The 16,243-nt window shown below is 43.6% G+C and overlaps 1 long non-coding RNA gene across 1 annotated transcript in view; it reads right to left on the bottom strand.

Annotated features, from left to right (window-relative positions):
- The window catches only part of LOC146798592 (uncharacterized), a 151,475-nt gene that overhangs the window by 119,372 nt on the left and 15,860 nt on the right, over positions 1-16,243 (bottom strand). The window contains exon 2 of the long non-coding RNA XR_014968728.1: positions 11,387-11,515. This is a non-coding gene — a long non-coding RNA (uncharacterized LOC146798592). The remainder of the gene's footprint in view (positions 1-11,386; positions 11,516-16,243) is intronic.

Below are 16,243 nucleotides of genomic sequence, written 5' to 3'. Positions count from 1 at the left end.
CTTTGACTAATTTTAGATAAAGTACCATAACTTTGAATACGGTGTTGGTTATTATTTCTTGTCAATTATTGAGTACTCTATTTTGATTATTGTTGTATAGATTGTTTAGATTATGTTTCAGGGCAGTTACAATAACCAGGTCTTATCGACCTCGATATAGATGCGGGGTGTTTAGGAGTTTTCTTTCCACAGGTTCAGTGATGGTAGAGTATTTGAGCGTATGTTAGTGAAATGGGCCCTAGTGTTTGATGAGTGTATGTGCGTGTAACTGTGAAATTACTCTATCCGTGGAAGTAAGGATATTTTATGCACCCTGATCTCTATCACTTCCACATCGCAGACTCAAAATTTTGTTTCGCGTTGGGAAAGATTGCCGTTTGTGTGGAAGGAAGGGCCATTTTGCTCGCATGTGCTAAGCCAACAAAGCAAAGGTGGCTATGGTTAAAGAATCAGAGGATCTCACGGAACACAGAATTTTAATGGTGAATTCGGAGCTGACTAATCAAATGGAACAAGATGTTTCGGATGATTCAAGGAGACGTTCACGTCCCAAAGCGGATTTTGTGGTGGATGGGGAGTTGGTGACTCTGATGGTAGACTCTGGGTCTCTGTACACCATCATTTCAAAACATTTATTCGACACTGTGTGGCCTGGTAAAATGTTGAATAATACTAATGTTGTACTGAAGGGTTATCAAGGAGCCAACATTGGTGTAATGGGGTATTTTGATGCTGATATCCTGTTTCACGAAGGTCACACGAAGGGGAAAATTTATGTTGTTACTGAAGGTCCATCTATATTGGGTTAGTCTGATAAGTATGACATACACATTGTAGTAAATCCCAGAGCGGCAGAACAGGTCATGGTAGTGAATGAGGATGATATGAACAAGTTATTAGAAGAATTTGCACCAGTGTTCAATAGTAAGTTGGGAGTGGCCAAAGATTATACCCACAAAATCATTTTAAAGACCGATGGTGTCATGGGGCCCGTTAAAGCCACACAATGGTTATCTCCCGTGGTTATCACAAAAATGGCTGATGGGCCCTTGAGATTCTGTGTTTACCTTCGCAGCCTAAATCAGAATGTAGTAATGGATCGCTTTCCCCTACTCAATATCACAGAGTTAGTTTTTTTATTGGCTGGGGGAATTTTATTTTCAAAATTAGACCTCAAAAGTGCTTACCATGAGGTAATGCTACATCCTGACTCTAAGCACCTTACTGCCTTTGTTACAGCCGAAGGTGTTTTTAAATTTACCATTTTGCTCCTTGGACTGTTATCCTCTGCGAGCGTGTTTCAGAGACTTATCTGCAAAGTTCTGGTGGGTGTAAGTAATGTCATTTTCTTTCAAGATGACATCCTGATATTCGGAGATAGTATTGACTCTCATAATGACACGTAACGTATAGTTCTTGGCAAGTTGTTGGAGGCTAGTCTCACTTTGCGCAGAGAGAAGTGCAAGTTTTTGGTGGGTGAAGTTGAATACCTTGGGTACCGCATTTTCAGTGAAGGAGTGAGAACGAAACTCAACCTTGTGAGTGCCATTGTCAATGCTCAAACACCCATTGATAAATATATGCTATGCTACTTCATGGGAATGGTAGAATACTATGCTAAATTTGTAAAGGATTTTGCCACTAAATCTGAACCCTTCTGAGCTTTACTTAGGAAAGGGCAGAAGTTTGAGTGGGGAATCTCTCAAGAAAATGAATAATCTGGTATTAAGGAAGATATTTCCAATGCAAAAAATTTGGCTCCATTTAAGTGCAATTTGAAGACCATACTCACTGTGGACGCAAGCGCAGTTAGTGTGGGTGCTGTCCTGTAACAGGTACATGGAGGTGTCAAAAGAACAGTGGCCTTTGCGTCCCGCTCCCTTTTAAACACCAAGAGGAATTACTCAGTCATAGAGTGGAAGGCATTGGCAGCTGTATGGGCCACTTCTCATTTTCACACTTTTATTTGGGGTTCAAGAGTGATTCTAGGGACTGATCACAAACCTCTATTGAAGGTGCTAGCACCCAATGGTTTTAAAAATTGTTCAACTCGCCTCGCAAGATAAGCTGTCAAGTTACAAGAATGTGATTTCACAGATAAATATTTGCCTGGCTGGAAGAAAAAAGTGGCTGATTGCCTCTCCAAGTTACTGGACAAAATGTGTGCAGGGGGCAAAGTAATCACAGAGGAAGTTGTGGCAAGCGTTGATGAAATCTTAACTGATGTGCACAGTGCAATCTCAAAACGTGAGTGGTTGGAATCTTTAGACACAGATCAAGAACTTAAAGCTGTAACCAGAATGATCAATGAGGCGTCAAGAGGGAGAGTACATATTGTGATGATGTTAGACCTTATTCTAAAGTGGTGGAAGAATTGTATGTTAATCCTGATCACATTATTGTCAGGGGTGCGAGATTTATTCCTCCTGTGATTCTGAGACATACATTTATTGCCTTAGCACATGAGGGCTACATGGGACAAACCTTCACTCTCAAAAGGGTTAAGGATAATTTGTGGTGGCCTAAAATGGATTCTGATGTTAAGAGGTGGGTTGAGAACTGTATGTCATGTAAAAAAAGTCTGAGAAAAGGTTGAAAGTAGGTGGATCTGTCAAGGAAACACTATTACATATGGCTGAAGCTGACTCCATCTGGGAAAAGGTCCGCTTAGATTTCATTGGTCCTTTTACATTTTTGTATGAACAAGAACGGTTTGCCACTGTTTTGGTAGATGCCAAATCACGTGGTTTGAAGTAGTATTTTTGAGAAACATTAGTACCAAAACCACCATTGCCTTATTGGAGGAGATTTTTAGAAGAAAAGGTGTGCCACTTAAACTTATCACCGACAATGGTAACCAGCTTACTTCATCTGAAATGGAAACCTTTTTAGCTCATGTGGGGGTAAAACTTATCTGTACCTCCCTTTACAACCCACAGAGCAATGGCCAAGTTGAAAGGATAAATAGATTAGTGAAGGGTACCATGGAATTAGCCAGCAGGGTGGGGCAGAATGTGCAAAGTGCGATTAAAGACATCTTGTGGACTTACCGCACCACACCCAATGTGGCAACAGGCAAGACACCTTTTGAAATGATGAGAGGCAGGAATCCTTCCACTAAGTTGTGTCCTTCATGGATGTAAAGAAGTGGAAGTAACTCAACTACCAAGAATTCCTTCCTTTGCCCCAAGTAAGGTCTCTTTAGTGTGGGAGACTGGGTCAAAGTCACACCGGGTGGCGTTAATGCTGCTTTATCTAAGTTCTGCGGTCCTTACACGGTCAAACAGGTGGGTCATAATTGGTTGAAAATAGATCATGAGCAAGTCTGGAACATGAGAAGGATGGCGCTATTGCAAAGGGGTGGAGGTAGTTCCCTGCTGGAAAGTGCGGATTCAGACTTGTCTTTGTCAGACTTGAATTCTAAAGAGTCCCAGGTGCTTCCACAAGGTGATGTTGGAAGGGATGGCCTTAAAGTGTTGCCTTACGCAAAGTTGGAGAGAGGCAAGAGGCCGGTGAGTTGTCCTAAGTGGCTCAATGATATTGTTACTCGCTGATTTATTTTTCTGTTGTTTTTGTTCTACATTCATCTGTTGGATGTGGGTGGTGGGTGGTGTACTGTGTGGGATTCCTCTTGCGTTTGTCTTGTGGTCCTGCGCTTGTTTCATTGAAAGAAGGGGGTTGTATTATACTGTGGCTTTGTCTTTCTTCACCCCTCACCTCTCGTGTCAGGTCTTCTGTGGAATGTGGGGTTTATGACATGTGTGGGTGTTGGAAAGTGGGTTATTGGTAGGGGCAAATGTAGGTCTGCTACTGGCAATAAGGCCACTAACACATAATAGGACTCAGAATAGGTCTTAGAAAATTATTCCCCTGCTCAACCCTTGGTAACGTGGCTGCGAGCAGACAGGATTAACTTCAAAGACAGGTATGTAAAGCATTTAAAAACACCAATTCAGTAAATATTTAAGACACAACACATAATAAAAATCCAACACCAATTTCTACAAATAGGAAATATTTGTATCTATAAAATAACACCAAAACGACAAACATCTAATGTAGGGAACCGGAAATATGAATTTTCAAAGATTTAGCATTATATAGCACTTAGAAACATATAGCGCCTTATTGGGATATCTGGTCGCGATAGACCGGCTCAAAGTCAAAGTTTCAGGCCGACCGTGATGGAGCCCTGAGCGGCTACCACTCGTGGTAGGTCCCGGTCACAGTTTTTATTTTCGGACTTAGAAGCTTTTCTTCCCGGAGTCCCTCGAAGCTCTCAGCGTGTCCGGATTTGGTGAGGGTTCGCCGGATAGCCTTGCGATGAGCTCCTGATCAAACTTATGGAAATCCAACCTCCGGAGCGTTTCAGCGGGGCAAACCCAGGATCCAGGCCGACACGCGGTTGAAGGCAGGCGGCTTGGCTTTCAAGGAAGCTTCTGGTCACCTTTTCTTCGTTCGGACTTAGAAACTTTTACGGGGCTTTTTCTCGCGGGGTCCCTCGATGCTCTTCACCAGGCCGGATTCAGTGAGGGTTCGCCGGCCTTCGATTTCTTCTACTTCCGGTTAAACTCTGGAAGTGGGACCTACGCATCTTTTAGCGGGACGAACCTGGATGGCTTGGCCGGCTCGCGGTTGAAGGCAGGCGGATTGGCTAGCCAGGTTGAGTCGGTCCCTCTATGGAGCTTTTTTTTTAAGTTGCTCCAAAGTTCTCCAAACTTCTTGAACTTCTTCCTCCAAGGGTCTGGAAGCTCCAAGATGGTCCTTGAAAGTTGAGGACTTCAGTTGCCACTATCCACTTGGACAAAACCCTTACAAATCCACTGGTGTTCTCTAGGTTGAGGATCCTTGGTGGTAATGGTCCAGGTGAGCTCTGTTAACCTGTAGCTTGCAGGGAGTCCACTCTTTAGTTCTTTTGCAGCAAGGTAATCCACAGGGCTGTAGTTTCATCTGGCACATGCTTCAGAGGACATGTAGTGAAGATATGGGATTAACAACGGACATTGCTAAATTAGCATCAGTTTGTATATGCTTGGCCGCCATTCTGCCGCTTTTGCACACGTTACTACATGGCTCTGTTTTCGTAAATACTTTGCTTGCGCGTTTTCACAAGAGAACCATCTGCCTTTCACACATCTCGCTGTGCTCTATGCTTCTCGTCTGCACATAATGTTCAAGGTCAGAAAACAATATCCCTGTTAATATGCTTTGGTCAGTCCCACACACATTATACACAACATAGAACACAGCTGCACTACTGAATTTCAGTGCCTTTTAATATTGCACAGGATGCATGTTTAGGCACTTAGAGAAAATCTATCCAGAACAGAAGAGCTGTGCTTGTCCGGAGATGTAAACCTTTGCATCTAGACTTGGAGGTATGGTGTCCCCCTGACAAAGCCCAGAGGTCTTCTAAAATTATAATTAACTAGCTTCTTGCACGGGGAGGGTGGTAAGGCGCTGGAGTCCTTGTTCCACTGTCATAACATGATATCCCTGTTCGTATTATATGGAATTGTAACAATGCTGATTATATTGTTTTTATGTATTTTGCTGCTAGTATTGGCTTGTGTAGTGCATGTTAGTTAAAATAAACATTTTGAACTATACAGTGTCTCTGATTACTCACGTTGTGGACAAGTATGAGTGCTTGAACAAAAGAGTGTTCTTGTTCCCAGTACTCCTGAGAGGAACGGAGTGGCATGTTCTAGGTTGTCTAATCATTGGTAGTTTCGCTGTAGTACGGAGAACGAATGAGACACTATTGCTAGTAGGAGTGGGATTTTGGTACACCACAATACACCGAGGTCCTGGTTTCCTGCACATAGTTCTGTGTATGTGCAGAATCCCTGCAACAGCCAGGCCTTAGAACTTTGCACCCCAGCTTCTCAGCATGTCAACGTCTTGCTTCCTTAAGTTTCAAGCAGCAGATCCGAGAGACTCTACCCCGCTCAGATACTTATTCCCAGTTCTCTGGGTCAAGCAGGAGGCCACTGCTGACCAATGGGAGCAGGCCAACTCCCCAAAAATATGACCACATCCTGTAGAGTGTGGCATTATTTTGTCCCAGAGTGCACCAAATCCTCCCAATTCATAATTGCTGATTTTCCAGCAGGGAGGTAAGAGCTGGCTAAACAGACCCCTAGGATGGCTTACTTGCATCTGTTCATTCCTTCCATAAGCCTGGCTCTGGCTGAGGTGAAGAGTTTAGAGTTGTAAATGACACTAAGGCCTCCACTTCCCTTTGAAGACTATGGTTTACAACTCCTCCCCCTGCTCTGGCATTCCTGAGTAGCAGCACACTGGCCTTCCAGCAGAGCAGGTTAACCCCAGGGGCTCTTCAAGGCAGCCTGGCTAATCCACTTAACTCTGACCAATCAGGACAGACCACTAGAAGGCTGAATTTGGATTTACTAACAAGAAAGTCGTATAACTTCTTGTATGTACACTTTAGGAGAAATTCAAAAATACCATATTCTTGAGTTTACTAATACCATTCTGGGAAGTCTTTGAATGGGACTTCTAGCCCTCTCCTATCAAGAGATATTAATTAATAACTTCCTGCTATGTTAACCTCTCTGGCAGGGGATTTGCAACGGGAAAAATGACTTGGGCCATTTTTCCAGCACCAGGACTTACAAAAACATATTTTATAAGTACTTTGCTTATATCTACATGACCCCCACATCCTGGGACAACTAGGGGACACTTTAGGGGTTCTGAATCTATAGAAATATTGCAGATCCCCCCTCCACAGGGCTCCTAGCATCAAAGTCTAATTTGGGCAGCATTTTATCACAATGTGGGGACTGAAATGTGAAATTTCACTTACCCCAGGGCAGAGAAAGCACATTTTATAAGGGTCTACCTTACAAATACCTGACGCCCCACACCTGGGACACCTTGGGGAGACCCTGGGGGTTTCTAATATTCCAAAACATTGTAGGTCATCCATGTTTAAGTGCCCCAAACCCCAAAGTCGAGTTTGAGCAATATTTACTTTTTAAAAGCAGTCCTGCCATCCAGGGCTACTTTTAAACCTGACCTCAGGCTTCAGCAGTGCACACATGCAATTGCAGTAAAGCTGCTGGCCTTCAAACTGCCATGCCCTATTGTGGACTAGGGACTTCTAGGTAGTTTTAATCCCCCTGCCCTAATATTCAATAGGGGCTGATAGGGTAGATAATACCAACCACAGGTGTACCCCAACCCTTAGTGTACCCTAGTGTATGTAGGTGTTTTCACTGTATTCTAAATGTGTGTCTTTCAGAATTGCACTGACCCTGGGCCTGGTTAGGCATAGCCCAGGGTCAGTCAGAGTCAGTTACCACCAGTACCATTCAGCAAAAAGTTGGGGGGGGGGGTGCCCAGGGCATAGGAGGACTTTGCAACAGTGAAGTTCTATGTCAGTTGTTGGGGATGCTATTGGTTGGTGTCTGCTCCCTCTGGTATGCTCCAATTAACTACGTGTTAACTGTTCCTGCTTCGGTGTCTTCCTTGGATGAATTGCTTCACTACAGTTTCCCTAACAGCAATCGCACATTTTTAAACTGAAACACTGCGCAGTTCAAGTTAAAATCGGGGAGAGCCAAGCTTCCCTTATCAAGCCTACATCTAAGTTTTTCCAGGCCAACCTGGCCCCCTTATGTGTCCAAATAAAACTAACTAACTTGCCCTGGATTTTATCAATGTTAGATTTTGGAAACGCTAGAAAGGTAGAATTGAAGAGATACGTCAATTTAGGAAGGACCACCATCTTTATTAGATCAACTTGTCCATAAATTGTTAGCGGCAAGTGTTTCCACCTAGCTAGGAAATGATCTTTCTCTCTAGCTACCCTCTGCAGATTACCCTGGGGGATTTCATCCACCTGATTTACAATTGAAATCCCTAGATACCAAGCTGGTCCTCCCACCCCAACCTTTGATATTCCAACACATCACTTCAGTTTTGGAGGCATTCACTAAATACCCAGAGAAGTCACCAAATTCTGCTACCAAATGTTCTACTCTTGGGATAGTTGTAGAGGGATATGCCATAAAAATCAACAGATCGTCTGCATATAGCACAACCTTGCTGCTGTAAAAAGGGGAGCTAAAAGTGACGACATGTCCATCTGCTCTTAAGAGTTGTGCCAAAGGCTCCATATAGATATCAAACAAGAGGGATGACAGGGGACAACCCTGCTGTGTACCTCTTGATATACTGAAACTAGGAGTCAATATACCATTAAGGAGAGTCTTGGCTGATGCATCCTCATACAACATTTGGAGGGCATATATAAAACCCAGGCCAAATCCCATGACTCTCAAGACCTCTCACAGGTACATCCAACACACCCAATCAAATGCCTTGGCCATGTCTATAGCGATCACGTCCAAGGGAGCCGAGCGGGTTGTGGAAAGATCTATCGTACCAATGAGTTGTTGTGTCAACTCCTGTATCTGTCTCTTGGGGATAAATCCCTTCTGATCTAAGTGTATCAGCTGCGGAGCAAGCTTTGCCAATCTCCCGCTAAAATGCTCATAAAATCTTTATAGTTGCATTCATCAGGGAGATTGGTCGATAGGAATTGGCCCTGCTAGGATCTTTAGAAGGTTTTAGAATCATAACTATTGTGGCCTCCTTCCATGTTCTGGTGATACGTCCACCCTGACGATCGATTGAATTAAACAAACTCTCCGGAACTAGAACCAGTTGTTCTGTTAGAAGTTTATATACGTCGGCCGGCAGGGCATCAGGGCCGGCGGTCTTGCCATTCCTATTATGAGATAGACATGAACAAATCTCTTCCTTGGTAATAGGGGCATCAAGCCCCTCCCTACTCTCCATTGTCAATCTTGGCAATTGCACTTTCCTCAGCCAAGCTTTAAGTAAGTCTTGATCGGGGCAAGCGTCCTCCGTATATAATTCGGAAAATAGGGATATAAGGCAAGCTTGCATTTCTTCAGTCTTATCCGAAACATCGCCCCTGGGGTTTACTACCAACTATCGGATAAAATTCCTTGATCTATCTGCTCTAGCTTTCCATGCTAGTAGTGCCCATGCTTTCTCCCCATATTCAAAATTATTCATACAACCAGCTTGCCATTGCTCCCTACACTTCTGATCTAATTTAATACTGAAGTTTTGTCTAGCCTCTTCTAAATGTCTCTGTAGCTGCTCCTTTCCAGCATTTGGCTGAGATCCAAGCCGCAGAAGACCAGCCTCTAAAACTCCCACTCTGTCCTCCATTTGTTTGATACTTAGTCTCTCAGTCTTTGTTTTGAGGTGAGTCAAATTTTTTAGCACCTCTCTAATATATGCCTTGAAGGCTCTCAAACTACATCTGGGGAAGCTGACCCAATATTGTCAAGAAAATAGGCTGTACTTGCTCGCTTTAACTCCTCACCAACCTCTAAGTCTGAAACAATAGCTCTTTTTAGCATCCATCTTGGACTAGGCAATCCACCATATCCTTTTAGTGACATAGTGACCGCAGCATGGTCAGAGATATGGCCAGGTAAGATACTTAATGTTGTTATTGCGTCTGCTACAACCCTATCAGCAAAGAAATAGTCTAACCTAGAGAAGTGTCCATACTTTTTGCTATGGAACGTGAAACCTTGACTGGCTGCAAACCCGTGTCTACACACATCAAGTAACGCCAAGTCGTACAGCATATTTTTAAGGGCTATTTTATATTTTTTACTCATTGTTATTACTGTATTTTTATTGCACTAACAGTATTTACTTGTGGTCCTTGTAGTTCGCTCGCTCCCTTTGTCAGATGCTCCATGGAACGTAATCATAACGGCCATTTTTCCTCTCAGTGGGGCAGTTCTTCTTGTTGAGTGCTTCCTTCTTTCAGTGTGTTAGCCCTGGCTTCGTGCTCCCACCCCCAAGGATATTCCTTTGGATATCGGCACCACTTTTAAGCTTTTATTAGCTTGTGCCTTTCAGTTAAGCTACCGACCTCGTATACGCGTCTGGAGCTCACCGCTCGATGCGTGTCCTCCCCTAGCCTGTGTCTTTTTCTGCGTATTTCCCCACCTTTGGCATGCGTCAGCTGCTAGGCCCTTCCCCTTTAGAGCAGAATCCTCTGTCATGGTTAACCCTTTAATTCCCTTTCCTTCCCTTTTATTACTTTCCCCTTTTCACTTCTGTTTTTTGGCCATTTTTTAAAGCATTATGTCTGAAGATGAGGAATCGCAGACACTGAAAGATCATTTGTAATTCTTCATTAAGGACTTGGTGCAACAAGCAGTATCTGTATCTATGCTTGATGTTTCTATGTCTCTTGAGGCTTCCATCTCACAGATATTGCATAGTTCTGCTGATGTTCCTTCTAAAAAAAGAAATGTGCAGCACCTGGCTCTGTGTAGTTTAAAGGTGTATCGCAATTTGCTGGTCCTCCCACCCCAGAGGTTTCTTTTTCAGGGCTTCCCTCTTCTCCCCTAAATATTGTAAGTTTGCAGGACACTGGCAATGATGATGATGATGATGTCATAAATGATGATGGGTCTAATTGGAACATTGCGTCTGTCCTTTCTAATGGGCCTCTGGAGAAAAGGCACAACATTTCTCCTTCTAATGGTGGTGTTTTCACCCAGTGTCGAATGATCTGGTAGATCATTTAGGTGAACCTATGTTAGACCCTACTTTAATCCACCACTCCAATTCTACTGAGTGGTTCCCTTCAGAACACGTTTATGTCTCCTTCTATTTGCGTCATGCCCCAGAAATATACTTAAATCTGAATGCCCTCACCCTTCCCAATAAAGTAGCCGATACGCCTTTCATTGATCCCAATATGTTGTTGTTTTGTATCAAGTTTGACAAGAAGGGGGTTGATAGGGCCTGGTCGAACTGTCAGGACAGGATTTTGGATCTGGTTGATTCAGCTAAGGAGGCAAACATGGAGGGCGAACAAGTGGACCCAGATACCCTTTCAAATTGGGCTCAGTGAGCTATTTGTATGTTGGGCAATACCAATGAATATAGCTAACAGGAGGGACAGAAAAGGCTTCTGCTCAAGATTGACCATAACTTGACTAGCCTGGCATCTAAGGAAGAGGGTCCTCAAGTCAATTAGCTTCATTTCAATGACTCCTTTATCAAGGAGATGGGAAAGTATGTGTTCACATTCGCTACCACTGACAAAGCTCAATTTCCTCTGAAGAAGATATTTTCTTCTCTGGCTTTTGGCAGGACTGGCAAAGGAAGGAGTCGCTTTGCAGGCCTTTATCCGTCAAGAGGTCCATCCTTCCACAGAGGCTCCTACAATCAAGGCTTCCTAGACTATTATTAAGACTACAAGCCTAACTTCTACTCCTGAAGTAATTCAAATCATTCAGGGATATCACATGGATCTTTACCAGATTCCAGTAAAGCTTCATCTGCCCACCTCTCTTCATTTTTCACAGGAGCAATTCCTTCTAGTCCAGGAAGATGTGAAGTCACTTATTTCAAAACAGGATATCGAACAAACTTCTTTTGATACTTCAGGTTTCCTCAGCACCATTTTCCTGGTTTTCTAAAAGAACAAAATGGTTTGTCCAGTCATCAATTTTAAGGTATTTAACAACTTTGTGCTTTACTATCACTTCAAAATGGAGACTGTTAGAAATGAGGGTCTCTAGTTGGCAATGGTTTGCACCATGTCCAAGTAGGGACCCTTCCTTCTAGTCAGGATAAGGAAGATACACTCCTAAAATAACCACTGCTCACCCCCTTGGTAGCGTGTAAAGCATGTGCACATAACCAACAGTCACACAGTGTAAGCACTACAAAAGAACACCACACCAGTTTAGAAAAATATCCAATATATTTATATACTTAAGAAAAGACCAAAACTGATAAAAATCTACAATACTGTACTTAGCAATCTTCAGTAGTCAAAATAGACTTGAAACAAAGTTCCTTGAAGTCGATTTCTCCATCTGGGGCTATCACAGCGTCATGATAAATAAATCCAAACAGTTCTGGCTGACTGCGGCGTCGCGGGCTAGCTACGGTGTCGGGAAAACCCACAAAACAGTACCTTTAGAAATACAGGGAAATACAGACCTCTTGTTGAGCTCTCAAAGCACGGCGTCCGCAGGCGTCTGTTCCGGAAGTCAGTGCTGGAGTCGTTGGGCCCTTGAATTCACACGCGTTGCAGATCGAACTCCTAATCGTTGAAGACAGGAGCACCTGCGTTGGCAGGCGTCGGGTGCTGCGGTGTGAAATGTAGCGGTGCGGCGTGCAGTGCCCTCACGTCGCGGTACAGGTAGCGGCTCTGTGACGGTCATCCAGCGGCGCCTGTGAGGCCAGGGCTGCAGTGTGGAGTGATGCGGTGCTCGTTGCGGTGCTGGCAGGTCACGGTGCAAGAAGCGTCGTCATCGATGCTGAATCGCTGTCGTCGGCTGATGAGCTGGAGTCATTGGCACCAGCGTCGGTAGCCACAACACAAATTGGAGCTATAGGGGCAGAGAACAGGTCATCCCCCACTCAAACGTTTCATACAACAAGTGACCTGTTCCCAAGGTGAAAGACCAGTCAAGCATCTATACCCTTAGTCTTATATTTAAGACAAACTATTGAGCATGTGGTTACTGAGCTAACGCCGGACGCACAAGTGACTAAGGTGGGTGCTGCAGCAAGAGATACTAGTAAAGCAGGGACTCTGTGAATTCTTTAATCAGCTGGAACTTTTTAATTAGCTGGAAGCATGAGTGGTGATTTTGGGGCTACAGAGTGCGAGACGGGAGGGTCTGCAATATCTCGAGGGGGTCCCTTTCCCAGCCCTTATTTTAAATACAACCTCCGAAAACACAATGATGATGGTTTGAGTAGCGAAGATACAGCGTCTCATTACAGCCGCAATTTGAGACGCCGTAACACATTGGGGAGACTGGAAAACTGTAAGACAGGGAGGCGCCATTGATACTAGTAAAATGAGGCGCAAAACCGAAGGATATACGGACAGTGAGTTACGATATGCCCAAATCCATAATAACAGACTCACGATCCATGATTATGTGTTACAGGCTCACAGTAGGAGCCGTCCAGAAGAGCCCAGAACGAATGCAGTTTATCGCATACCAGAGCTCCAGGGTAAAGGTATACCCGTCCTGGGTCAAATTCCGGTAAATGACATGGCCTATACGCTACGAGGGGAATAATATTCTTTGCCCATTTGCCAATTGATGTCGTTTCGTGTTGTTGTTTGTCTCTCTACCCTTTGTCTCTTACAGAAGTTTTTACGAAAAGACAGGCGGAAATGCAGGGTTGAGAAAAAAACCCCACGCCCTGATGAAATTGCCATGAGTGTACCCAAAGGCAATGAAACATGTCGGCATTTTAAATTGAAGTAGACACACAGCACGGAATAAAATTGTAAGCCAGTGTGTACTAGTTCACTTTTATATATAAGTTGTGGGGATTCCTTGGTGCACACAATTTGGCACTATACCTTTCTTTACACACACCTTAGCACTCTCTAGGTTGTTACCTATTTCTCTTCCCTTACACTCAATTTGTTTTCGGAACGAGGGCTGCTGATGATGAGACCTTGAGGCAGCAGGCGAGTACCTTCCTGCTTAAACCTCCATGGTGGTGCTACCGTGAGGCTCCCTCGTTCCTTTCCTACACTTTTTCACTTCTATTGGGTGTTTTAGAGACAGACATTTGGGATCAATGAGACAATTGTACCTCATATGAATTTCTTCTTTTCTTTTTCTAAATAGGTGAAATCATACCCATAACCAGCGTCGGTAGGCCAAGGCTGCAGTGCAGGATGGGGACGGTGCATTGTGTAACTTACGAGCGGTGCCCTCAAACACGGTGCAAGTAGTGGCGGTGTTGTCGGCTTGGAGCAGAGTCATCGGGGATACCAGGGCGACGGTGTGAGGTGAGGCGGTGCAGAGTGCGATGCACACAGGTCGCAGTGTAAGCAGCGGCTCCATGGCAGCATCCGGGGGCATCGTCGGTGAGACCAGGGTTGCGGTGTGGCAGTGCCCTCTGTGGTGCCTTCAGGACATGGAGTCGGCAACGTAGACGGCGTTGGGTTGCTTTTCTTCTGTTGCAGCACAAAACACACAGTATTCCAACTGAAACAACGGCGGGCCCTTCTTGCCGCACCTCACACCAGTTCTTGAGATAAATGTAATAGTTGTCGTGCAATCTACCCAAAACGCCAGCCGCTGAGTGGCGCTACTGTGCTCCAGATCAAACGTCAATAGAAAATGAGAAATGGGGGTGCACGAATGAGAAAGTCCGAAAAGTTCTTTAAACTAAGTGTCCACTTTAATTTTCATTTAAATTTTGTAGGTAAAAAGATTGGTCAGCCAACGCGTTTCATTCCCTCAAGGGGAACTTCATCAGGGCTGTAACATGATAAAACAACATAAATATTACCAATGAATCATAAAACACAGGACTTACAACATGAACAAATGACCATATAGTATGAAAATCATACAGACAAGACAAATTTTCAACAACATTAAAAAGTGCCCATGGAATTGCACAAATCGACATTGGACACATTTACATCACGATAAAAACATTTATACAAACAAAGTTTTTTGGGGAACGAGAATTAATGTTTTTTTTTTAGGCTATTAGAGAATTGTCAGCCTGTTAGGTTTTCCTAAACACCCAATAAATGAACCTCATCAGGTTTTATGAACATCAAAAAGAAGTCAGAAAATATTTATGAATAATGAGAAAAAATATAAAGTATAAATTTTTTTTTAAAAATAGAAAGAAAAAAGAGAAATGAAAGAAAAAAGATAAAAGATAAATACAAAGTATCGTGAATGTTTGAAAAAAGAAGAAGAGCAGTCCAATCCAAAGAGGTGAACATACCTTAAATCAGTATGTATTTTCCTGTGAAAGGACAAAACACACAGTCTCCAGAGCTGATGGCGGAAGAGCTTGAAGTCTTTGCTGTTCCTGAGACTTCTTGAACAGGGGACAGGCTCTACCTCAAGCCCTTGGAGAAACTCAATAAAGAAGTTTATCGAAAGTCCAGTCCTTGCACTGCCCAAGGCAGAAGCAGCAACTGCAGGCCAAAGTTATATTTACAGGCTGCTTGTGAGGGTGGCACAACCAGTGCTGCAAGCCAGCTAGCAGTATTTGATTTACAGGCCCAGGGCACACATGGTGCACTTTACTAGGGACTGACGAGTACATCAAATCAGCCAATCATTGAAACACCAATCCATAAAACAATTTACAACAGGAGCACTTTTCACTTTAACACTGAGCAGCAGTGACAAAGTGCACAGAGACACTAAACCAGTGTCAAAATCGGGAGGTCAGAAAGCAAGAAGACAGGGGAAACACGCCAAAAAATGGCAAGTCTAACAGAGACTTATCTCTAACTTAGGGACTTTCTGAACGATTAGTTGGTGTGTCTGGATCTCCAGGATGCTTTTTTGGCAGTTCCAGTTCACTCGTCTTACAGGAAGTATCTCCAGTTTCAATGGGGGAAACAGTTTTTCCATTTAAAAACTATCCCTTTTGGTCTCTCTTCAGCCCCTTGGTGTTTTACCAAGATTCTCAAACTTTTGGTGGCCTTCCTTAGGGCTCAGGGAGTCAGACTCATCATTTACCTAGATGATTTTTTACTCATGGTACAAGACAAAACTTGTCTTCTCGCTCATTTGCATCTGTGTCAGGATCTTCTCTCAAGACTCTGTTTCCTCATCAATTTTCAAAAGTCATTACTCATTCCTTCTCAACGCCTGGAATTTCTGGTGTTTGTATTAGACACTTCCTTATCGATTCTCCAACTACCCCAAGTGAAGGTCAGCCTAATTAAAAAAGAGATTCGCCTTGATCTTTTTCTAATCCACTGTTCCCTCAGATCTCTGGCTTGTCTAGTGGGCCTGCTAGCATCATTTATCAAAGCCATCTTTCCCGATCCTCTTCATTATCAGGCCATTTAGAGATTTCAGATTCGTCATTGTCACAAAGGTCTGGCTTAATCGGATCCCGTATGCCTCGATTCAGAGTCCAAAGAAGAACTTCTTTGGTGTCATTTAGACATATGGAACAGAAAAACTATGTTCTCTGCTGCTACAGATCTTGTCTTAGAATAAGATGCAAGTCAGACATTATGGGGCACAAGATGTGGTAAACTATCAACTGGAGGTACATGGTCTCTTCAGGTGTCCTCATTGCACATCAGTTGTTTAGAGATGCTTGCAGGTTCCTTTGCTATCCAGTCCTTTATAGAAGACAGGGCAAGATGTAAAGTTCTTCTACGGATGTA

The sequence above is a fragment of the Triturus cristatus genome, chromosome 9 (assembly GCF_964204655.1).
Source record: "Triturus cristatus chromosome 9, aTriCri1.1, whole genome shotgun sequence".
In the NCBI taxonomy this organism is placed as follows: domain Eukaryota; kingdom Metazoa; phylum Chordata; class Amphibia; order Caudata; family Salamandridae; genus Triturus; species Triturus cristatus.
This window is presented reverse-complemented; position numbering and strand designations above follow the sequence as displayed.